Here is a 26,315-nt window from a genome sequence, read left to right as displayed (position 1 = left end):
GGCGGATGCGCCGATCCTCGCGTGCTGACGTCACTCGGGCTGCGCCTGGACCCCTCGCACGTGCCACATATCCCTGCGCCAACCATCTTCGCCACAGGCGCTGCACCGTGGACACATCCCTATGGGTATCGGCTGCGATTTGACGAAGCGACCAACCTGCCCTTTTCAGCCCGATCACCATACCCCTCGTAAAGTCGTCTGTCTGCTGGAAATGCCTCCGTTGACGGCGGCCTGGCATTCTTAGCTATACACGTGTCCTGTGGCACACGACAACACGTTCTACAATGACTGTCGGCTGAGAAATCACTGTACGAAGTGGGCCATTCGCCAACGCCGTGTCCCATTTATCGTTCGCTACGTGCGCAGCACAGCGGCGCATTTCACATCATGAGCATACTTCAGTGACGTCAGTCTACCCTGCAATTGGCATAAAGTTCTGACCACTCCTTCTTAGTGTTGCATTTGCTCTGTCAGTCAGTGTATTAATATTTCCATATTAAAAAGTCAACATTACACTCACAAACATTTCGTAGAAGACGTGAAAGGATCATATTACAGTATTTACAAGTAATTGTCTCATCAATCTCATCCCGTTCATAATAACAACATGTCCAATGTTCATTCGTCCCCTGATTCGTCTGTAGAGTCCAGAGAATCATAGTCGTTGCTATACTGGTCTTCTTCATTTGATGTGAAAGGATCTGGGGAGTCAGTAAGTAACTCAATAGCTTCCATAGGTAGATTACCAGGACTTACGTGACATTGTTCGGTACTTGTTTAGTAAGGGATTTGATGTAATCAACAACATCTTAAGCAAGTCTCTATTCGTTGAATTCCTGCTACATTTTTCGAGTATGAAGTTCACGAAACCTCCGACAATCTTTATTTCTAGCTTCTTGAGCTTCTTCAGATAAAGTTCCTATTTGCACAAGAAAATGTTTAATTACTTGAGTACTGTGTACTAAAATGTTATGCAGTTACCGGCATATAATACCATGGATATAGTTTAACATTCAAAACCGCAGTTTGCGCACCAAATTCTTTGAATATATTCACATTTATTTCAGACCCAGAAGAAAGAGCAGCTAGTAATACGTGATATCTTTTTATTAAGCCTTCATCTTTTCCCGCTTGATCGAAAATAATCTTCAGCAGCAAACGCGACTTCCTCCAAACTACGCGATTTGGTAATATCACAAACATTTTGCTTCTTCGTCTTTACGGAAGAGTCCTTAAATTCCTTAGGATGACGGCCGACTTTGTTAGGGACACAACTTGTTTTCGGATCATGCGTTGGATCAATGTCGTCTTGTTCACTTAACACGATGAAATCCGTCACATTTAACCAATCACCGAATTTCTCTCGTGCACTCTCCCATTTTGTTAATATTACGGGATATCAATTTAATTTTGTTTCTTAGCTCCTGAAATTGATTGTCAGTAAGAGTTGTAGGCTCTAATTTATCCATAACATATTGAAATATGACTTCTGAACGTCCCTCTTTACGACATGACCGCCACGCGTTGAAATATTCTTCTCGCGGTAACGCCCACCTAGTAACTGAAAATAAGAAAATAAACCATCATGCACATTCGTGCGCAAAGAAACCACTACAGATCCTGAATCTACATTAAATTTCCCATCGAATGACGTTTAAAGTAAAGAGGCACTATGAGGCACTCATAAAGTTTTCTTCGAGCAAATCCTAAAAACAATCTAATTTTCTACAACTGCTTCCTTTTACAACGCACTGTAAATAATTTATTTAGTGCAGAACGCTTGTATTATGTTTGAAAGTGAGAACACATACCTCTTTTCACTATTCCATGAGCCACAGAATACAATACATTATTGAAATTACTAGAAACACAACGATCGGTTCACTCTGACACCTCCTATCAACTGAGTTGATAACTGCCAGGAAGACGTTTCAGCACCTGTCCCCACCCTCGTACGGACCAGAAAGCGGAAAGAGAGACTGAAGGTCACCATCTGGTTTATTCACGATCGAATGAGCCAGGTTTCGCTTTGATTTGCGACAGTGAATTTTTTCCACCTAGATATGGGATTCGACACACTGTGCACCGCGGGGAAGTTACTTCCACATCAGCGAGGACACTTTGGAGATCATATAATTTCTCATGGAACTCCATTCGCGTATCCTTTCTGCTTCCCAGACATTACGGCCCCACATGCCTAGATTTGGGCCACATTGAGAGAACCACTTTTCTATTCTCCCGTCACCGAGAGAACCGAGCCTGATGTAAACAAAGAAAAATGTGTATCCGTATGTATCCATCCGCGATCTAAACGCTCATTGGAGAATCACTGGGCTAGTTCCGGACACATGGCAGGAACCACGTGGGCAGTCTTGAAACTGTCGTTACTTCGCTTGACTGCGGCTATTACATCAGGATTAACTCTACACAGACTGTTGTCGGATACCACCGACGTCAACATGTACAGTAGCTGACAGGCAATTGTGTTGCGGATTACGGCACAAATTATACTCACTGTCCGCGAAAAATAAATAACAATGAATAATAAATGGCATCTCGATATTTAACATATCAGAAAAGATAGATTTGAATTTATCGTAAATACGTAATAAATCAATCATAACAGCGCATATAACTAAAACTTCACACATTTAATATTCTAATCAAGTAAAATTCTAGCGAGGAACTTAGAAGAGGCAATATTAAAACGATAAAATGTACAGTACCGGTACTTTACCAAATCAGAATATGATAAAGGACGAACGCCTTCCAAGTAAGCGCTTCTTCGATTTCCCAGGTGTTCTTACCAATCCTTGGTGCAGTCGTTCACTGCGTGCGGTATTAATGCTCCACTCCGAAACACAAGTGAAATCGGATGTCAGCTTCGCAAATCCTTTAAAAGTCGGGTATTTCTTACAAAATTTATGAAACACATTCAATGCAATTGTCTTCTCGCCACTTTTCAAAGATTTCCCTTTGCGATGCTTAACGAACTCAACTCGGTGATCCACATTGCACAAGAACAAGTAATGTCTCACTCACTCACGCACTGTACCGCTTGCTTCCCAAGCTCACAGCTTAACAAAATGGCGGGTCAAGCATGAGCGAATGCGTCCCTCGTGCTCTTCAATTTGAAATGCTTGTTTATTTTAAATGACATTGAATACAAATAGTTTTTTGTATATTTCTCTGACTTAAATTATTTGAGGAATAATATTTCGGACATTTTGCATCTAGGATCGCATTAGCCATGATGTGGCTAACGAACTAGTTTCATGTCTCCGCGTAGGTGTCCCGCGGCAGCACTAACCAATAAACGTTAACCCAAGCACGTGCTTATGTTTACATCACGACTGGTTCTCTCGGTGAAATCTGTATAGACAAATTACCCACCTACCAATATTCCCGAATTACGCAAGAGGATAACGTCATTTTTTGTGTGCCGTTAAGCAACCTTTGTTCATCCACCTATTCAATAATCTTCAGAAACGTTTTGAACGATGTGTAGCATGTGATGGTACACATTTTGAACATATACTGTACCAACACAATTAAGTAACATTTCAGTGCCCTTTGTGTTGTGGCATACGGTGTGTATACGTTGTGCCTCTCCATTTTAGATGTAGGGGAAAGGGGGGCAAGATGGGGACACGGGGCAAGACGGGGTGGGGGTTTCCTTGTCTCCATGGTGCTGCCACTGGCCTGAAAATGGAAATAACTTGAAGGGCAGATGAAGATTACACAGTTTGTACGACTTCTAGTCAGTGTGAGCTGTCTGGATGCTTGGAGTGGCCTTTTTACTGTTTCTCACCTCTGTGATCTTATACATATGCATCCTTTGGACTTTGATGAGGTAAGCTGGAATTCCAATACATTTGTTCTTGAACACTATCCATTAGACTGTACCTTAATGTATATATATTGAGCTTGTGGAGGTAATTCATAAATAAATGAAGATATGTTTATTCCGTTAGTCTCAGTAGAACATTTGGGGCAAGATGGGGACGTCCCCGTCTTGCCCCAGTCCTCATCTTGCCCTAGTCCCCATCTTGCCCCAGTCCTAATCTTGCCCTTTAGGATAAATAGTATTTCCCTTATAGGTACTTATATAATTTCTAGTCATATTTCATTTTTATAAATTATGCCCCCTGGTATAGGCCATGGGACCAAATACTGAGTGCAAAGGGTAGTGGATTTCTCAATCAGTCATTACCGACAGCAGTGACTACGCTGGCTAAAGCGCAGCGATAGGTCATGGGACCAAGCTCTCTGTTGACTCGGTAGACGCGTGGGTTCGAGCCTCACCGTCGGCCGTCCTTGAAATGGTTTTCCGTGGTTTCCCATTTTCAACACCAGTCAAATGCTGGGACGGTACCTTCTGACAGTCCACGGCCACTTCCTTCGACACCCCTGCCTAGTTTCATTCATCTTCATCCATTCCATCTCTCATCCCGACGCTCAGGTCGCCCACGGGAGTCGACTTTAAAGACCTGCACACGGTCTCTCAGGAGGTCACACGAAAAAATCGGTCATTAAATCCATACATTCTTACCATAAAAATGAATTTAAATTGTATTCTTGCTCATTATGCCATCTACGAGCCTTATGATGGTTTATTATGGTGTAGGCCTAATACTTTACGTTGATATTAGTAATTCAAGGTTATGGGAATAGATTCAAATTTTAGTATAACTTTTACTGAAGAATGCAAGTTTCCAGGCCAGTGGCAGCACCATGGAGACAAAGAAACCTCCACCCCGTCTTGCCCCATATGTGGGGCAAGACGGGGCATTGGTAGTATGCATGTTTTTTTGTGTGTGGAGATTTTGTGTTTAACTTTTCCAAAACTATTTTAGTGCACTATGAGAAACAGATAGTGACGCAACAAAATGGAACTATTTATGAACATATTATCAGCATGTATAACGCACCTGAACTACTTTTTCCTTAGCGTCCCCATCTTGCCCCCCCTTCCCCTACCTACCGGTAGGTCTAAGCAGTGTCTAGTGTTCCATTTTGAAAATATCCTGGCACTAGCGTTTACCGATGGCTTCGCACGTGAGAAATTATTTCCAGTTTAATTTGATTTTCAGTGAATAGTAGCTCGCGTCTGCTTTCTCGTAAAACAACGTCTGTACCTCAGTGCTCCATGCAAACAGTCTGTGAAGCTTGCCAGTATAAACGTAGCTCGCAGAAGCGACAAGTTCGACAGTACCTCGACTAAACCCCAAATTCGAGAGAAGTAGCGGTTTACCTTTCCTCTCTCTTAGCCTTTGTCACAGTGTAAGTAGGAAGGGTGATCCTTCCGTCTCGACTCGGCTTTTCTCGCCTCATCTCCTTACATGCACATCAGAGAGACAAATCTGAAGTGATAGAGGTGGGAACGGTAGGAGCGGAGCGGAGCAGTTGTTTTCGTTTTTCCTCCGGAGACCTCCAGTAGTCCTCCGATTGAATTCACTGGCAGAAAATTCAAATGCTTTAATGTGGGCAATGTTGTAACGGTGCTTTTGAGTGGAATTACAATTTAGGTTTCAGTATTCATTCCACAGATGCATGTGTTTTCCTACGTTTGTCATTCAAATGCTGCAGTTGTTTTAAGATTGCCGTATTATTTGTTACGCAATGAATAACAGATATTGATCTGCTGAAATTCAGTTTGCAATGGGTGCAGGTGGATAGAATAATGTGGATTGAATATTCCCATACATACCCTTGCAAATGCATTTACAATAATATTGATAGTAAAAATGTTTAAGTAATAGTTATATTCTATTGTATGTAAACATGTATTATATACGATAATAATAATAATAATAATAATAATAATAATAATAATAATAATAAATAATTTATTCAATTAGTTTTCAAGTCCATGTTACATCCAATGATTCTACGCATTTATATACACACTTTTTGCACACCATTTACGGCACCAGGACCGCCTCCATCTCGTCCATCATTCTTTGTAAGTCCTCCGTCCACAACTCGTTATCCAAGTTGCCTCGCCTGAAGTCGATTAGCACACTCTCACACGTTCTTCTTAGTACAATGGTCTGTAGGTAGGGCTGTAGCTGTTTGCTCACTTCCAATTTGTCCATGTGCTTCTTGAACAAGTTGGTAACTAGCCCGTCCCACGTTATTACCACAGGGACCATCGTCACCTTGGCTCCATTGTACATAAGCGAGAGTTCGTTGGCTAGCATCTCGTACTTTCTTCCTTTAGTGGTTTCAGTCTGTTTTAGGATATTTTTGTTTGTGATTCCAACTTCAATTAACAGGATTTCATTCTTTAAAAGGTCATGTATCATCAGATCCGCTTTGTTATGTTCAATGCGAAGCTCAGTTTGTATGATGACGTCTGACTTTATTCTAATCCGCTGATTGGATATGACATTTTCCACTTTATAGTTCTTTATTTTGCGTGGCTATTTCTAGCCGGGTGCAGCCCTTGTAAAGCAGACCCTCCGATGAGGGTGGGCGACATCTGCCATGTGTAGGTAACTGCGTGTTATTGTGGTGCAGGATAGTATTATGTGTGGTGTATGAGTTGCACGGATGTTGGGGACAGCACAAACCCCCCAGCCCCCGAGCCATTGGAATTAACCAATGAAGGTTAAGACCCCCGACCCGTCCGGGAATCGAACCCGGGACCCTCTGATCGAAGGTCAGTACGCTGACCACTCAGCCAACGAGTCGGACATTATATACAATGCTCATGCATGAATTATACTCGTACCGGTAGCTAATTTATTACTGAAGAGTAAGAAATTATTGGAATTTTTTTATATGTTGTACCGGGCTGAGTAGTTCAGACGGTAGAGCGCTGGCCTTCTGAGCTCAAGTTTGCGGCTTCAATTCCGACTTTGCTCGGTGGTACCAAGGTAAGGTAAGGGTGTTTCTCCCCGAAGGCAGGTTCGAACCTCCGCAGAGGTGTGCCTGAGCCGGAGTTCATATACGGTAAGGTGACCAGTTTCTTTCCGCTCCTCCATTCCCTTACCCCCACCAATAGCGCGTGGCAACCCATCCAAATCTTGACCACGCCCAATGTTGCTTAACTTCGGAGATCTCACGGGATCCGGTGTTTCAACACGGCTACGGCCGTTGGCGGTGGTACCTGAGGGTGTTCAAATAAGTCAGCCTCATGTCGGCAGGTTTACCGACACATTAAAGAACTCCTGTGGGATAAAATGCCGGCACCTCGACGTCGCAGAAAACCACAGAATAATAATAATAATAATAATAATAATAATAATAATAATAATAATAATAATAATAATAATAATATTTCTTTACGTTTACCCTCCAGGGTTGGTTTTTACCCTCGGACTTAGCGAAGGATTCCACCTCTACCGCCTCAAGGGCAGTGTCCTGGAGCGGGGGAGGGGGGGGGTTGGGTAGGGGATTCTTTTGTACAATTTGTTTTACGTCGCACCGACACATATAGAGCTCTTATGGCGACGATGGGATAGGAAAGGCCTGGGAGTGGGAAGGAAGCGGCCGTCGCTTTTAATTAAGGTACAGCCCCAGAATTTGCCTGGTGTGAAAATGGGAAAACCACCTTCAGGGCTGCCGACAGTGGGGCTCGATTCCACTATCTCCCGGATGCAAGCTCACAGCTGTGCGCCCCTAACCGCATGGCGAACTCGCCCGGTGGTCGGAGAGGAGGACCAGTACATCGCCCAGGCGGCCTCACTTGCTATGCTGAATAGTGGCCTTGTGGGGGGATGGGACGATGGGAAGGGATAGTCAAGGAAGAGAGAAGGAAGCGGCCGTGGCCTTACGTTACGTACCATCCCAGTCTTTGCCTGGAGGAGAAGTGGGAAACCACGAAAAACCACTTCGAGGATGGCTGAGGAGGGAATCGAAACCGCCTCTACTCAGTTGACCTCCCGAGGCTGAGTGGACCCCGTTTCAGCCCTCATACCACTTTTCAAATTTCGTGGCAGAGCCGGGAATAGATCCCGGGCCTCCGGGTGTGGCAGCTAATCACACTAACCACTACACCACAGAGGTGGACAATAATAATAATAATAATAATAATAATAATAATAATAATAATAATAATAATAATAATAATATTTTGCCGATGATATTGCTGTTCTCTCAAACGACATAGAAACCGCTAGAGCTCAAGTTGAAATTTTAAAGGAAATTGCCGAACAAACTGGTTTGCAGATAGGCTATCGTTTGAGAAAACAGAAGTAATGACTAACATCAAAGAGGCTCCACCAAAACTCCATACAAAATACGGGGACATCACCCGAGTAGACAAATTCAAATATCTGGGTGAGATCATCATGAAAAATGGACTGGACAAAGAAGCACTTCAGGAGCGAGTACGCAAACTGGAAATAGCCTACCAAACATCCCGCACAACCTACAACAAAAAATGCCTTTCCCAAAACACCAAGATACGTCACTATGAAACAGTTCTGAAGCCAGTAGTTCTATATGCAGCCGAAACCCTGTCTCTAAATGCCAACAAAGGACTCCTTGAAGAACTGGAGAAAAGAGAACGCAAAATTGTGAGAGGAATCTTGGGATCAAAGTACAGAAATGGAATCCATCAAAAGAGATCCAACAAGGAAGTCTACAGCAAAATAGAGAAAATTACTGACACAATCAGAAAAAGACGGGCACGATTTTACGGTCATCTGAAAAGAATGGACGAAAGAAAGTTAACTAAAGAAATATTTCACTTTTTTGATTCAAACCCCAAAACCACAATTCCCTGGTTTAGAAATACCAAAGAAGACCTGCAAATGCTACATATCTCAGCTGAGGACGCCCTTAACACAGATCTCTTCCGCAAGAAAATATTCACGAACGGGCTAAACCGAGACGAGCAACCGAAGAGAAGACACGGTGCCCCTTGGACAGAGGAGCGTAAGCAGGCCCACTCACAAAGAATGAGGGAAATTTGGGCTCTAAAGAAGGCCAAGTTCAGTGTCAAATGCAACAAGACTTAACGTGGTCCTTGATGGCCCCAGCGAATTATATAATAATAATAATAATAATAATAATAATAATAATAATAATAATAATAATAATAATAATAATAATAATAATAATAATAATAATAATAATAAATTCCATACAAAAAATAAGCTCCTGATATAAAATTTTCCTCAGGTAGATTATACAAAAAGTTCCATATGTTTTATGTTATCTAGTCCAACTGTGAGAATACTATAAACATAACGACCCATTTTATAAGTAACGGTGACATTGGAAGAAGCAAATGTAATAATAATAATAATAATAATAATAATAATAATAATAATAATAATAATAATAATAATAATAATAATAATAAATGATACATGAGAATGTATACATTTCATATATTCTCCTTATCACGTATTTACCAGTACGTATTTGCTAGCACATCCGTTGCGCACCACCACTGGAGCTGCAAGCGAGCACGCATTCAGTACTGTTGCTCCGTCCTCCGCTTGCCCACCGAAGCACCGATTGGTTTCTAAGCAACAGTTTACTACGAATAATACCGGATGTAGCCCTGCACTCGTACTATCGATTGCAATCATTAGGAGCAACTGCTCCGTTCCCAGCTCTAGTGATAGTCCTATACTGATCTGAGATATATATTGTAGAATATACTGTATTATTGATCATTATTAAATTTATATTCCTTACTGTGTAGTTTAATTTCTGAAGATCTTGGAGGTTTTACAACATTGATCCATGTTTTATCGACTCTGCGCTGGGCGCGTGAGCGTCCTCGGCTATATGATCGAAATGCTCCTTTTACACGTTAGAAAACGCAATTTTCTGGGAAATCGTTGCAGTCATCAAGAAAACGCTTGAACATTCGTATACCGGTATCACATTTCATTTTAAATCCTGTATGTATGCTCTTCTTTTTTTTTTTTTTTTTTTCGTGAGACTGACAGGTTGCCAATTATTTTGATTTTCATCGGATGCTCCAAAACAAAAAACGTTTTTCTGGAAAACTGTTATAGATAGGAAGGAAATTAATATAGATTTTTGTTTGAAAATTGAATTCTAAGTACATCTGGTTGGCTTTTTAATGGAACGAACCATATAGATTTTTAAAGATCGCAGAATCCCAGGCGTAGGCGTACATTTTCACGTGAGTTGCTTCACATTTTCTTTCGCTGCGTGGCTCCGAAGTAAGAAGCTTCTACGTTAACCGAAAGTACCAGCTATAAACCTGCCACATTTGGGCTTGATCAGACAGGTATATCTTACGTGAAAGAAAGACAAGTAAACCAATATTCAGATTTATTGATTAGAAATGACATGAATAAATTCGATGATTGAGGAGCGTCATCATGAATTAGCATTTCAATAGTTTCGAATAACAATAAATCATAATACAAAATGAATTGGTACAATGAAACTGACCTTAGAGAGAAAGGATAAAATACATTCTCGGTATCCTCTGCGTTCATTAAAAGTAACAGCTCTCTGTGAGCTCTCAACAATTTTTTTTAGCGAAGTTGTCGATAAATGCCTACTTGAGTATCTCATTTTAATCATGATGATCATTAGTCACAGATTTACAGAAGATTTTATTGGTAGTGGGAACGTCCTCCGAGAACCCATCCCTGCTGTTGATGCACGAGAGATAAAGCCGCTCCCGCCCCAGCGAACATCACGACTTGGCTGGGCTTCTGACCCGGTCTTTGCGGGTGACGTATGGTTAACGGTAAAGTGCATGACGGCCTTCAACCGATAACCTTGTTCTCGCAAACTATATAGTACACAGTATTGGCACTTTGATTGTGTTGATGTGCTCACAACTGCTGCGATATGGATGACGACTGTACGTCTCCAAACTCAGTCCCAGACTAGTCTAGACTAGTCTAGTCTAGTCTAGTCGACTCCTCCTGATCAACATCTCGCCTCCTCGCTTCAGAAGTGACACAACGCAAAATTCACCAATGTTCAGTAGAACGCAAATCAAAATCGCTTAAAATTGAAATCCTGTGGTAAAGTAATGAATTCACGTACACTTTTCATTGAACATCCGTAGCTCATTGTGATACGACTGGTTCAGGTTCATCAACCTTATGGTGGGAGGGGGCGGGGAAGACAAATTGTGTCATTTCTAAACCGGTACATCTTGATCAAAATTTTGGATTCTGGCACTTACAAATCTTTGTTTAACAACTTAGGGGTGCCTCTAATCCTGAAATAAGAAACTAATGTACGAAATGACTATAGTCAACTGGAGAAGGGAAGTTTATCCCTACCCCCCGTTCTGACAATTTAAATCCTAATATAGTAACACCGGCCGGAACGTAAGTGGAACTGGGTAAGATGCAACAATGGTTAGGTGCTTTTTTTTTGCTAGGGGCTTTACGTCGCACCGACACAGATAGGTCTTATGGCGACGATGGGATAGGAAAGGCCTAGGAGTTGGAAGGAAGCGGCCGTGGCCTTAATTAAGGTACAGCCCCAGCATTTGCCTGGTGTAAAAATGGGAAACCACGGAAAACCATCTTCAGGGCTGCCGATAGTGGGATTCGAACCTACTATCTCCCGGATGCAAGCTCACAGCCGCGCGCCTCTACGCGCACGGCTAACTCGCCCGGTGGGTTAGGTGTTATTAGAAAACAAAGGCATTTACGGAAGAATCGATAGTTTTATCTGAATACTGACATAAAACATTTCAAGAAAGGTGAAAACCAAACTATTAAAAAAACAAAACAATAAATGGTAACTACCAGAGGAAATGAGGTGATGTAGGTAGTAACACAATCAGAAGGATCTTGCTCAGCACTTACAGAGCAAGTGCACTCACTGTCCTGACAGACTTCACAGTTCCGTGTTCAGACTGATACAAATATTCCTATAAATGAACATTTGCTCCAGTTTGTCCTCTTGGATTCCAACTTTATATTATGATGATCTTTCCCAATTAAAAAAAAACTCCATTCAATCTTATTCGTCTTCTAATATCATTCCACGCCATACTTCCACTGACTGCTCGGAACATAACGCTTAGTCGAGCAGCTCATCTTCTTTACCCCAAGTCTTCCGGTTCAAAGTTTGCAACCTTTCCTCAACAGTACTTTCGGAGTCTCGGAGGTTGACAGAGTGGCTTGTCTGTATGTTGGTACTCGTATTAGCCCATGTTGACTATTGTGGCGTAGTTTACAATGACCTGACTGCCACTGTAGCGACTTTCGGTATTATGACCATGTCACCCCGGCTTACAACGAACTTGGCTGGTGATTTCGCGGTAACTTTCATGCCCTATGCCTTCTTCACCAAGTTCTCTCTGACTTTCGTGTAAAGTACCTATTGAGATAAATAAGTTAAATTCACCCATTTCTTGATTATGGTAGTTTCGAGTTAATCATTTTTTGGCTGTTATAAAAAATAAAAAAATAGAAAGAGAAAGAATTGTATACAATTTATTGTTAAACTATTAAACAAAGAATGGACTGCACCTGTAAGAATAGCAATATTTTGTAATATTAAAAAAAAGTCTCTCTCAAAAGGAAATGAAAAGTACTAACTAAATGAATGAAGGATAGGATAAATGCTTGTCCTAGAATATGTAGTTCTGTACAAAATATAGGGCAAAAAGAAATTAAAAAAAAGAAAGGAAGCAAGGGATGCTAATTTGTGGAATGATTATACATATTAAGCCTCCGCGGCTCAGGCAGCAGCGCGCCGGCCTCTCACCGCTGGATACCGTAGTTCAAATCCCTGTCACTCCATGTGAGATTTGTGCTGGACAAAGCGGAGGCGGGACAGATTTTTCTCCGGGTACTCCGGTTTTCCCTGTCATCTCTCATTCCAGCAACGCTTTCCACTATCAGTTAATTTCATCTGTCAGTCATTAATCATTGCCCCAGAGGAGTGCGACCGGCCTCGGCATCCGGCACAATTCCTATCCTCGCCGCAAGTTGGGGCTTCTCTCATCTTATCCCTGGCCTGGTCATTGACTGGAAAACAGGTGTAGGTTTTCATTTTCATTATACTCATTATTAGCTTTAAGTACAATATTTCACGTAATAATAGTAAAATAATTGTAAGAAGTTGAAATTAAGCGCATGATTCAAATAAATGAATGCTCTCTCCCCAGAGTCAGGCGACTCGGAACTAAGAAATGGGAGTATTCTATTCTATTCTAAATGTCAAATGAAATAGTACCTGAATCCTATTTGCAAACCTATCAACTGTTTATTTTACCGAGCGAGTTGGCCGTGTGATTAGAGTCGCGCAGCTGTGAGCCTGCATTCGGGAGATGGAGGGCTCGAACCACAGTGTCGGCGTCCGATTTTCACACCTTAATTAGGGCAACGGCCGCTTCCTTCCCACTCCTAGCCCTTTCCTACTATATCGTCGCCACAAGGCCTATCTGTATCGGTGCTACGTAAAACAAATTGTAAAAAAAGTTTTTAATTTCGTCCGGTTGATTGGCTCAGATGGGTAAGGCGCTGGTTTTCTGAACCCAAGTTGGGTAATTAAATCCTGATTCTGTCCGGTGGTATTTAAAAGTGCTAAAAAAAATACCGAGCTCGATAGCTGCAGTCGCTTAAGTGCGGCCAGTATCCAGTATTCGAGAGATAGTGGGTTCGAACCCCACTGTCGGCAGCCCTGAAGATGGTTTTCCGTGGTTTCCCATTTTCACAACAGCCAAATGCTGGGGCTATACCTTAATTAAGGCCACGGCCGCTTCCTCCCCAGTCCTAGCCTTTTCCTGTCCCATCGTCGCCATAAGACATATCTGTGTCGGTGCGACGTAAAGCCAATAGCAAAAAAAAAGTGCTAAAATACGTCAGCCCCATGTCAGTAGATTTAACGGCAGAAATAGAACTCCCACGGGACAAAATTCTGGTATCTCGGCGCTCCGAAAACGGCAAAAGGTAGTTAGTGGGACGAAAAACCAATAACATTATTATTCTTCGTATTATTATTATTATTATTATTATTATTATTATTATTATTATTATTGTACCGGGGGTACACGTTCTCCGTCGGGTTGAATTGCGTGCCTTCTAGAAGGCCATCTGTGCTATGAACCCTGAACTATGTATCTGAAGATATTTGGACCTTTAATCTTTAGATGTCTCTACTATCGGCCTATGTGCCCGCTCTGGCGGGAGGATGGACAGTTAAATTTTAAGGGAAGGTTCACTTTTCTAGGTTTGTAAACCTTAAGTGTTTGTAGATTGTTTTTTTATGTTCTGGGGTTGTCAGCTCTACTACGGCTGCCTTCTTCCTTAAGTTATTAACCAATTAGGATTTTGTGTGTATATTTTTCTAGTCAGTTAAAATTGGGGGTGTGTACAGGCATTCTGCCTAGGCCAAGAGAGTTCTGGAACTTTCCCCTCTGAGTTGCTATAAAAGCTGGGCGTTTTAGTGCCATATCGTCATCTTCATCGCTCCGGTCTAAGTGTGAGTACGGCATAATAGGAGGCAGGGACAGCTCAAGGTAATGGCAGACATCTTTTTATATGTGATAGCTCCAGGAAGTTAACTTGAGGGGAACGTTTCAAACTTCTTTCCTAATATAAAAGTTTAATATCAACTTTTAAGTGTAAATTTTCAGGCAAGTCTGAAGACCTTGTTCAAATCCCTGCTGGGAAATATGTAACTTAGAGAATAAAGAGTGTTCACCCTATATTAATTCCCATTCAACTTTGTATGGGGGTGACTATGATTTTCCAAAGCTCTAAATTCTTCAAATCTATTTTAGTACTTCATATTTCGCCATCTAGTCACCCTTCTGTAGTATAGGCTTAGCCTCTGCAACTGCGGACCACACGCCCATGTAGGATTTTTAGTGTCTTTCAAAAGGAGCGCAAGTGTTTCACCTCCTAGCATTTTTGTTCATGGCTGATCCTCTTAAACCTTTTCTTTTGTACTTCTAGGCCATTTAGAATGGGCACTCATTGACCCTGTTAAGGTGTCATTGTTTATAGACGAGTGTGTAATAGACTGTCGAGCTGAACTAACAGTAAACCAAACCAAACCAAACCCTTGGAGGGCCTTGGCCTACCAAGCGGCCGCTGCTCAGCCCGAAGGCTTGCAGATTACGAGGTGTCGTGTGGTCAGCACGACGAATCCTCTCGGCCGTTATTCTTGGCTTTCTGGACCGGGGCCGCTATCTTACCGTCAGATAGCTCCTCAATTCTAATCACGTAGGCCGAGTGGACCTCGAACCAGCCCTCAGGTCCAGGTAAAAATCCCTGACCTGGCCGGGAATCGAACCCGGGGCTTCCGGGTAAGAGGCAGGCACGCTACCCCTACACCACGGGGCCGGCACTAACAGTAAACACAGTTCTGAAATTTGTCTAGTGTAAAGTTATGTAACAAATTGGTGTCTCGGAGAGGCTGGGTTGTATTAACGTTTGAAGCTAAAACTACTATACGATGTAAGTGAGTGGAGCAAAAATGCTTTTTGAAAGAATGTACCTTTAGAGCTACAATGCTCATTCCTTTGTAAATTACTGTGTCGAAAATCTTCCCTATTGTAACTGATTTTTGGGCTTATAGTCCACCCTTGTTATCCGACCTGACGAGTTCTTGAACTGTTATTTGTTGTTGCTTATTCAGATTATCTATCAAATTTTCAAAACTCAAAAAGGAAAGAGAAAGGAAAGAGATAATTTCAAAATTTAGTGTGTTAAATCACGCTCTCATCTTTTCTCCGTCCACCCATTCACGCCAGAACCTTCTTACACCCCACAAACTTACTACGCTAGCGTAGCAGAGAGAGAGAGGTGATACTCCCACGTGGCGCGTACCAGGTGGCGGACAAGGGGGGTCCCAATCGGCTTGCCGGCGGACTTGTGGGAAATAAAATACCTCTCGCGGACCAAAAAACACAAACCTCCTGTGGGTGGGGGACGCAGACGAAGAATACACGCACGGTATCCCCTGTCTGTCGTATGAGGCGAATAAAAGGGGCGACCAAGGGGCGACTGTATTAGAACCATGAAACTACTTGTGATTAGTACCACCAAGCGGGGAACATCATGGGTCGCTTTTACTTGCGCGTAGTACCACTCTGTTAGGTACCTACGAAATAGGTTTGTGATTAGTAGCAAAAGAGCCCGACGGCTTTTAAAGTACCTGTGATTAGTAGCACTATATGAGCGACACAATGGGATGACGGAACCCATGGTTATGGCTTGCCTATGATTAGTATCCACTATATGAGGAAATGGCGCCGCAATGTGCGAAACACCGTAGGTCTGTATTACATGTGCGAATTTCATTATCTTTGAGTAGTGTCATAATGTGTGGAATACCAAGAGTCTACGCTATTTTTGATTACTACCGCAACATGACAAATACCTTGGTTCTGCTTTTCTAGAGATAAATACCGTTATGAGAGGCCGATGACTTGGATTTTGGATCCCTTTCGACTACAAGCATTATCGATGCAGTATCGTGTTATAGAAGCAGTCCCTTGGTCAGTATTACTATTGTTTTACGCCAGCTTCTGTGCATGTGAGGCACTGTGAGTCGGTTCCACTGATTGTTTTAAATTCATATCCATCCATCCCAGTGGCGAAGCGTGAACTAAGTAAGGGAGTAGACAGAGATTTTTTTATTTAGTATTTTAATCATATTATATTCGGAATTTTGTTTTCGACGCATACAGATCTATATTCAATATTATATTAATGACTCTGAAACTAAGAAAAACCCTATAAACAACCTATAACCCCACGTGCACTCGTTTAAAAAAATATAGACTAAATAGGCAGCGGGAGTTGTAAAATAACATACTTTTAGAATGAGAAAGTAGCAATATATTTAATTGTTATGTAGATTTAATAAGACACATAAGAAATAAATAGATTTTCGTACAGGTCACTTTAAACAACATTCAATCCGCCTGCCCTTGAAAAATGAAAACCTACAACCTGTTTTCCAGTCTTTGTCCGGGTCAGGGATGTAATGAGTAAGGCATATATTACAGGCTATTATTACAATGGGGTCGCCACTCTCAATGTGATTTATTAATGACTGATAAATGCTATGAAATGATATTGGGGAGTGTTGCTGGAATGAAAGATGACAAGGAAAACCGGAGTACCCGGAGAAAAACCTGTCCCGCCTCCGCTTTGTCCAGCACAAAACTCACATGGAGTGACCGGGATTTGAACCACGGTATCGAGCGGCGAGAGGCCGACGCGCTGCCATCTGAGCCACGGAGGCTCACCCGCCTGTCCTTCAATTCAGCAAGTATATCTATTACTCTCGTCTTGAAGTCAGACGTCTTGCTACCGAGCTCGAGAGCTGCAGTCGCTTAAGTGCGGCCAGTATCCAGTATTCGGGAGATAGTAGGTTCGAACCCCACTGTCGGCAGCCCTGAAAGTGGTTTTCCGTGGTTTCCCATTTTCACGCCAGGCAAATGCTGGGGCTGTACCTTAATTAAGGCCACGGCCGCTTCCTTCCCAGTACTAGCCTTTTCCTGTCCCATCGTCGCCATAAGACATATCTGTGTCGGTGCGACGTAAAGACAATTTAAAAAAAAAGGACGTCTTGTTGCTAAGATACAACAGTAGTTCCTTCTCTATAGCTAAAATTCCCAACTTAGACAGTCTCTGGTTGATTATCGAATTCCTTAAGTAGGTTTTAATTCGTTTGAAGGCACTCATAGCGCGTTCACTAGGAACTAACGCTAACGTAATGTACAGCATCAAGTTAAGCAATTTTGTTATTTCCGTATACACACTCTTCTTCTTCTTTTCCTACCACTTTTCCCACACCTGTGGGGTCGCGGGTGTGAACTGCGTAGAACATGGGGGTTTGGCCCTGTTTTACGGCCGGATGCCCTTCCTGACGCCAACCGTATATGGAGGGATGTAACTACTGTTGCGTGTGTCTGTGGTGGTTAGTAGTGTGGTGAATATGGTGAGGAGGGGGTTGGGACGGACACATACACCCAATCCCTGAGGCAGAAGATTTAATCAGCAGCGATTAAAATCCCCGACCCAGCCAGTACGCTGACCATTCAGCCAACACTCTGGAGTTCATTATTAAGAATGTAAATCAATAGTAGTTGGGTTTATAAGAACGTAATTAATATTGTCGGGCAAGAAAATGCATGTACTTGAAGGGTTGATGCTGTAATTCAGTTATTAGGTGTAAGTTTGCTATACTTCGTATTTGAATATTAATATTTTATTTTTAAACGTGTCTTATGATAAAGTAAATTCAAATTAATTACGTCTTTATCAATCTACGAGGGCTGGACCATAACGAATCACTATGATGGTACATGTGATCTCACATGGAAGCCGAATTTAAGGATTTCCAGACTTTCCTTTCTTAAATGATTAATAATTGAGACAATGGTTTCTAGTAAGAATGCCCATCAGGCAATTACGTTAAAGTCTCACACCAGTGTTCTGACATTTATGTAAAAATGATTGTGGTGTCCAGTGGACACAATTGACTATGACATCGTTGACATAGTAAATTACTTCATTTCCCTGAATAAATAGGAATCTTATAAATAGACCTTTCATTCCAGTAGATAGATTAGAATTAATGAACCCTACCTTTACCTCAGCAAGTGACGAAGAACCCGAAACGACCCAAGAGACAGATCTCATGAGTTTTGCTGATAGGTAAGGAAGGTAGGTATCCCTCAATATGGACCTAAAGGGTTCAGTATGAGTGAATATTTCTACGAGATGTCAGATCATCGAGTTTTTATTTGAAATTAAGAATGCAATGAAATATGTGTAGTGATGGGAGAGTCATAATAGCAAGTTCTTTGATACATAGGCCTCATGACTCCCTGTTCGCCTTTCCTTTTATACATCATATTGCCTTCTTTTGCTACTTAAACACATCATGTGCGTCTGTCGAATTTCCACATAATATAGTACCGTATGACAAATGTGAATGGAAGAAAGCATAGTATGCGCACAATATCTAATTACTATTAACTGACTCTTTCAGCCTTCGAAGTAGAAATATCCCTCTAGACAGTCTTTTACGTAACTTTTGTGAGTATACCAGGTTAACTTAGAATCCAAATGTATTCCCAATAACTTCACAGAACTATGTTCATTATCATTTAAACTTCATTTAATTAAGTGAAAGGAAATAACTTCTGTCTTGTTACTATTCAACCAATTGGATGATTTCTGTAGCATCTCTAACCTTTTATTTTCCACATTTGTTAACTCCTTACCACTTGTTATGACAGCGATATCATCTGCATACAGTGCTTGACTTGCAGGGTAAATTACTTACATTATCATTTGTATAAGTCCGCCTCTGTGGTGTAGTGGTTAGCGTGATTAGCTGCCACCCCCGGAGGCCCGGGTTCGATTCCCGGCTCTGCCACGAAATTTGAAAAGTGGTACGAGGGCTGGAACGGGGTCCACTCAGCCTCGGGAGGTCAACTGAGTAGAGGTGGGTTCGATTCCCACCTCAGCCATCCTGGAAGTGGTTTTCCGTGGTTTCCCACTTCTCCTCCAGGCGAATGCCGGGATGGTACCTAACTTAAGGCCACGGCCGCTTCCTTCCCTCTTCCTTGCCTATCCCTTCCAATCTTCCCATCCCTCCACAAGGCCCCTGTTCAGCATAGCAGGTGAGGCCGCCTGGGCGAGGTACTGGTCATACTCCCCAGTTGTATCCCCCGACCAAGAGTCTGAAGCTCCAGGACACTGCCCTTGAGGCGGTAGAGGTGGGATCCCTCGCTAAGTCCGAGGGAAAAACCGAACCTGGAGGGTAAACAGATGATGATGATGATGATCATTTGTATACACAACGAAGAGAAAATGCCCTATGACTGAACCCTGAACTACGCCTGTTTCTACTTTGATTGCTATAGATTTTTGGTTTTTAACTTGTACGATTTCATCGATTTACACGTGAGCAGAGAAAAAGGAACACAACGAAAATTGTTCTGGTAGACTGCATAGCTATATATAGCTGGGAAGCGTGGAGAGTTTTAAGAAAGTTACTGGATAGGAAGTGCATTCTCAGGTACGTCTTATTAGAAGTAGGTCATCGATATTCACTCAACGTATCAACGTTTGCATTTATATTCTACGTCAGCAACCACCTTAGTTAAATTGTAAATGTGATCTTCTCTGTACGTATTAATTACACACAAATATGTTACGCATAAAATAGAAATACATGTTGTTAAAGTTATAAAATCAGTTTTATTGTCATCATCATCATCATCATCTGTTTACCCTCCAGGTTCGGTTTTTCCCTCGGACTTAGCGAGGGATCCCACCTCTACCGCCTCAAGGGCAGTGTCCTGGAGCTTCAGACTCTTGGTCGGGGGATACAACTGGGGAGTATGACCAGTACCTCGCCCAGGCGGCCTCACCTGCTATACTGAACAGGGGCCTTGTGGAGGGATGGGAAGATTGGAAGGGATAGGCAAGGAAGAGGGAAGGAAGCGGCCGTGGCCTTAAGTTAGGTACCATCCCGGCATTCGCCTGGAGGAGAAGTGGGAAACCACGGAAAACCACTTCCAGGATGGCTGAGGTGGGAATCGAACCCACCTCTACTCAGTTGACCTCCCGAGGCTGAGTGGACCCCGTTCCAGCCCTCGTACCACTTTTCAAATTTCGTGGCAGAGCCGGGAATTGAACCCGGGCCTCCGGGGGTGGCAGCTAATCACGCTAACCACTACACCACAGAGGCGGACAGTTTTATTGTCACAGTGTAAAATATGTACAAATAACATTAGATTTATTGAGAATATTACATTTTATTTAAGTCTTCTGAGATCTGGATGACATATAGTTTAGTACAGCAGTAGATTGGGCTACTTTTTTAATAGCAACAGATTTCGTTCAAACACAAATTGAGAGGAAAGCACTCACAAAACCTTTTGAGTGCTGTGTGACAGAGAGCAGCACCCCGCTCCTCCAGAAGCGTGGCGACTAACCTGTGTAATATGTCGCCTCCGCCTGCCCGTATATCATTATACGAAGAAACTTAAGGACAATAATGAGGTTCTGAGGGTGGGAGGGGGATATTGGGTTGATTTTGAATTAAATGTATTATGATGATGATGATGTTTTTTTTTTTTGTTTTTTTTTTTAACGAGGGAGTGTGGAAAATCTTTCATGAGACACTTGTGAAGGGTCCGCACTCCACAAGCGTGTGGGATTCTTACCCACTAAAAACCACACACCCTTTCCCACGTTGTGCACCTCCGCCCCGGAATCCGCTCTCGCATTACTTCAGGGCGGTATCGTGCTTTTGCCCATTGGATATTGTTGGATGCGTTTGTGAACGGTTGGCTGTTGAGAGAGCTCTTGCATTATTGTAGTAAAAAAGTAGTAAAAACCTATTGAAATTATTTAAATTTTTTGGGTGTGCGTTCCATTTAGTGCTATTTGTATATTGGTGTTTAGTGCTTGTTGGTAGAAATTGGGAGTAGTGTTATTTATTTGAATTTTATAACAAGTAATTCATTCGGTGTTCAGTAGATTACGTTTTCTAGGTTAAGTAGACTAGCTAGGTGTACTTTGTTTCGAATTTAGGCTTAGGAATTACTTTAGGTGTTAATATTAACTTTTAAAACAATATTTTTAAATATCTGAAGGTTCGTTGGTATTATACTTACAAAGGCAGATTATCATAAGTAGTTGTAACCCATTGTAGTTTCCGCCGCTACTTTTTCGATATTTCGTACAGATATCCCTTCAAACTATCACGAAGGTAATAATTTATTACATTAAATAACACGATAAGCCTGTAAACATCGATTTAAAGAGAAGTTAAAGAGAATTCACGGTAATTTCACTGGATAATAACGGTACTTAACAGTTTCGTGGATTGTTGACGATTGTTGCTACAAGCACATGATAGTAGTGTAAATAAATACAAAGTCAGCTGATTCATTATTCCGATAATTTGTAGTCTTAGTTCCCTGCATACTTTGTACTTTCCACCTTCGTTTATTCATCGAGTAAAATAATATATCCCAATAATATTGCACTTCAAGCTCCCGGCGTGGTTTTGACAGAAATTATAGTAGGCAACCTCTTATTCTCAGCATTTAAGGACACTTTTATTCTCCGCCCCGCGTACTAGGGAAAATAATACTAATCCACCAGCGGTAAAAGTTCATATAACCACACTTCAGCTGAAAATTGTAGTGTAGATACACTGTAGTATAGATACAGTAGCCTGCATTTAGATAGTGCCGTATCTTGCCTGCTATATTCGTGTGTTATCTTTCGTGTGTATCTTTTAGGGCGTAGTACTAATATAATTTGTCTAAGCATTTAGCTTTGTTGGTAATCTTTGAGTACAGTAGTTCTTGCAAATTTCAATTCTGTTTGTGCTTAGTAGTGACATACGGTACCGGTATCGTAAGTAGGATACGTCTGAAAGTAGTTTAAAAATTACTGTAGTGTACTGTACAGTAGTATACGTGTAATTTAGAATTTAGTGTGCTTATTTTATTATTGTAAAATATTTGTGTAGTACTGGTGTAGTAGAGGTATCCGTAGAAACTCTTACTAAAATTCTGTTGTTGTATTTAGGATAGGCTTAATTGCAGTTTGGAATTGTGTAGTTCTTGTGTATTACTTTCGATATTCAGTAATGAACATCAGTTTTTATCCTGTTAGGGGTTGTAGGATAAAAAAATAGAGTACGACTAAGTAGTATTGTAGTGTAGTCGTATATTAATTACCGTATTGTTGTGTGATCTTTGAGTACTATCCCAGACGATATCCCTCCGTTCTTTTATTTTTTGCAAATAAGTTATTTTATTTTTATTTTCATTTTTTTTCCGTAAGAATGGCTGAGGAGCGCGAGTGTACGAACTTTGGGTGTGGCGAGGCATTGAGGGGTATGAGGGAGGAGTTGGAGAGTTTGAGGAAGATAATTAGGATTCTCACAGAAGACAGGAAGGAAGATAGGACTCCCTCAAACAATGTACAAGTTATAGTAGGTGTACAAGAGGGAGGGGAAGGAAAGGGAGGAGTTGTAGAAGACAGGTGGTCTAATGTTCTAAGGGGAAGGATATTGCAGGCTAAGGGCTCTATTCAGGATCAGAATTCAGAACAGGTGTCTGTGTGAAATCGGTACGAGTCACTCCGGGTAGAACAACAGAGGGAAGATGAGGGACAGGGACCTGTTGCTGAGATGTGTGGAAGTAGGAGGTAGGAAAAGGTAGGAAAGGGAAATGAAGAGTAGATGATAGGAAAAAACAGGTGGAATAGGGTTATGGGAAGGAGAAAAGGGAGGAGGAAGTAGCTTTTGCAGCTATCAGGAAAGATAGGGCTGACCAGGAGGGGAGGGGAACAAAGGAGTTGGATAGGGTTGAGGCTCTGGTCATGGGAGATTCCATGGTTAGACACGTGGGGAAAGTGTGTGGAGGAAAGGGAACCAGGGTAGAATGTTAACCAGGAATTAGGTTGAGGCAGATGTTGAGGAAAGTAGAAGAGAGTGAGGAGGGGAAGGAGAAGGTGGTAGTGTTTCACGATAAGGATATTTTGGAAAAATCGTGTACTAGGGGAAAAGAGAAATAATGTTGAGGCTATGCCACATTATGGATGATAAAATCGTGCGCCAGAGTTGATAGTGAACTCGAAGAAATAGATAAACGCCCGATGAGTAAGGCTAGGAGATACCACTATGAGAATAATTTATCTGCTGAATGAAAGGTATAATTTAAGTGTGTTAGAGTAATTTCCCAAATTTTTGAATACTGGTTTGAGTGTTTTGGCTGATCACTTTGATCGAGTGAACATTGAATTTCACATTTTATTAAATAAAATTTTAGAGACTGTTGCATTAACAGTGTGATGTGTTAGATAGGAGGATGTTGTGATGTTTATCGTTGTAGTCCCATTATACGCCGTTGAAGTCTCGGGCTCACCGATGACCTATCGTTTTCTGTTAAATACAGTATGTTTATGCAGGAGGGAGAATTGGCCCAAGGGCAGGTGGTCCAAATGATGAAGGACTTTATGGAGAAAATGGAGGCCGATAGGAAGGTTGCGGAAGCCGATAGGAAGGACTTAAGTGAGAATATTAAATCCATGAGTATGAAGTTGGATAGTACAGAGGTAGAATTAAAAGGTATGAAGGAAGTCGTAGGAACCATGGACAATAAATTAGACAGTGCAGATGTAGAATTAAAAGGTATGAAGGAAGTTGTTCAAAATGTTGACATTAAAGTGCAGGACACTCAGGATAGTTGTAAGGAAGCTAGCGTTGATATTAGGAAGGACATTGGTGACTTTAAACATGAAATAAATCAGCAGTTTATAGAAACTCGCGAGCTACATCGTGTTCTTAGTGAAAATCAGGACATAATTAGAGGAGACCTCGATAGGCACGTCAACGAAAGTAGGGAACTACATAAGCAGTTGATGTCAGATCAAGCTGATCTCAGGGCCGATCTGAAGACAGAGGTAGAGAAGTTCAACATCATGCGTGAAGACGATAAGTCAAAGGTCTTCACAGCAATGAATGAACATAAGGAAATGTTGTGTAAAGAGATAGCCGTCGTAAATGACAAAGTAGACCAGGTAGCCGAAGACGTCAAGGCAACTGTAGACCAGCGTATTGAGGCCATTGACTTTAAATTAATCCAGATGAATAAAGAGGATATGAGAAAATTAGGTACAACTCAGGAAGAAACGGCTAGGAGTATTGAGGAGGTACAAGCAGATATTGAGGAACTAGGAAAGGATTTAGGCGATACAAGGGTAGACCTATCGAAACAACTTAAAGATACCCAAGATAAGGTCATAACACTGAGCGATGAGTTGACATCTGTTCATGAGGCTCTTAAGGGGGAAGTTAGTGCCCAGAAATTGGAACTGGATGGGTTAGTGAACAACATCGTAGGAGTCCAGGCCAAGATAGAGGAAGTGGTTAGTAAATCTCGCCGCACCTCAGATATGTCGTTCAGTTGCCCTAGCAACGCTAGTAGTCCCATACATCCTGCAGGGAACGGACACTTTGACAATTCTACCCATTCTCAGGGGCAAAACGTCACTAATGTTATAAACATGATTCGTCTCAAGGAAGATCAGCCTAAGAAATTCGATGGCAGTGGTACCCAGACGCCAAAGGGTTTTCTTAGAGAACTTAGGGAGTATATTCGCGATAATAGGATACCAGAAGAGAGGCAACTAAGGACTGTGGAACGGTACCTAGACGGAGTTGCGTCGCTGTGGTTCAAAGGTTTCCGATATAGCTTTGACACGTTCGAGGAATTTCAGACCGCATTTTTGGGCAAATTTTGGAATTCTGAGATTCAGCAGAACCTAAGGCTAGAGTTATATAGTCGCCGATATAACACCGCAGGACCGCCGAAATTTTCGCTTTACTTTACCGAACAATTAGTTAAGTTCAAGGAACTGGAATCAGCCCCAAGTCAGCAAGAACTGGTTCAGGCTATCCAGAAACAGTTCCCACCGGATATCCAGAGAATACTAATTGCTGCGAAGGTCGAAACCCCGATGCAGGCAGAATTGATATTGCGACAGCTGGACCAGACCCATTCGCATCAATCAGCCCCGCGAATAGTCAGGCATTCAGAGCCCCAGGTGAATGTCGTAAATCACAGCCAGGAGAGCGCGCCACATAGGGAAGTTTCACGAGCACCGAGATATGAGAATGAGGGGCGGCGGTTCGACACCAGGCCATACCAAGGTAGGAAGAACTGGGAACAGCCCAGATACCATCACGAAGAGTGGGACAGACGCCGAGAACAATGGAGAAGAAACCAGGGTCGATACCAGGGGAACTCAGATCTAAGACGAAGGAACCCACGCGGGAATGAAGGCAACAGAAGAGGGGACGGTTACGAAAATTCCAGACGTTCTGACCGTTGGCACGGGCCTGAAGAGAGAAGGAGAGAAGGGGACCAGTATTTGAGAGAGCTGAGGTCAGGTACCGGACAGGACAAATGGAAGGACAGCATCCAGCGAAGGGAAGTCAACACTGACTGTGTACAAGCTCAAGACATGTCCCATACTGGAGCTATCCGAAAGACTTACCACCAGGATAGGGAATTAAACCCTAACGCGCCTCATTTCGACGAAAGTCTGAACTCGTCAAATGAGCGGGAAAAAAAACTCCAAATTTCCAGTAGTGGTTACGAGACAGGATTCCCGCACACAGCCTGAATATATTTCTCGCGACGGCTGGATAGTAGCCCAGATTGACTCCTGGATTATACAACCAGATGAATTAGTGGAAGACCACCTCAGACAGGAGGTTAGGAAAATAAGAGAGCTACCAATCATTAATGTCAGGATATGCAACTTTAAAGTGAGCTGTTTATTGGATACAGGCGCCAGCATCAGCTTAATTTCACAAAATTTCTTTAACGAATTGTC

This window comes from Anabrus simplex, chromosome 1 (assembly GCF_040414725.1).
Source record: "Anabrus simplex isolate iqAnaSimp1 chromosome 1, ASM4041472v1, whole genome shotgun sequence".
In the NCBI taxonomy this organism is placed as follows: domain Eukaryota; kingdom Metazoa; phylum Arthropoda; class Insecta; order Orthoptera; family Tettigoniidae; genus Anabrus; species Anabrus simplex.
Note: the sequence above shows the minus strand (reverse complement) of the source record.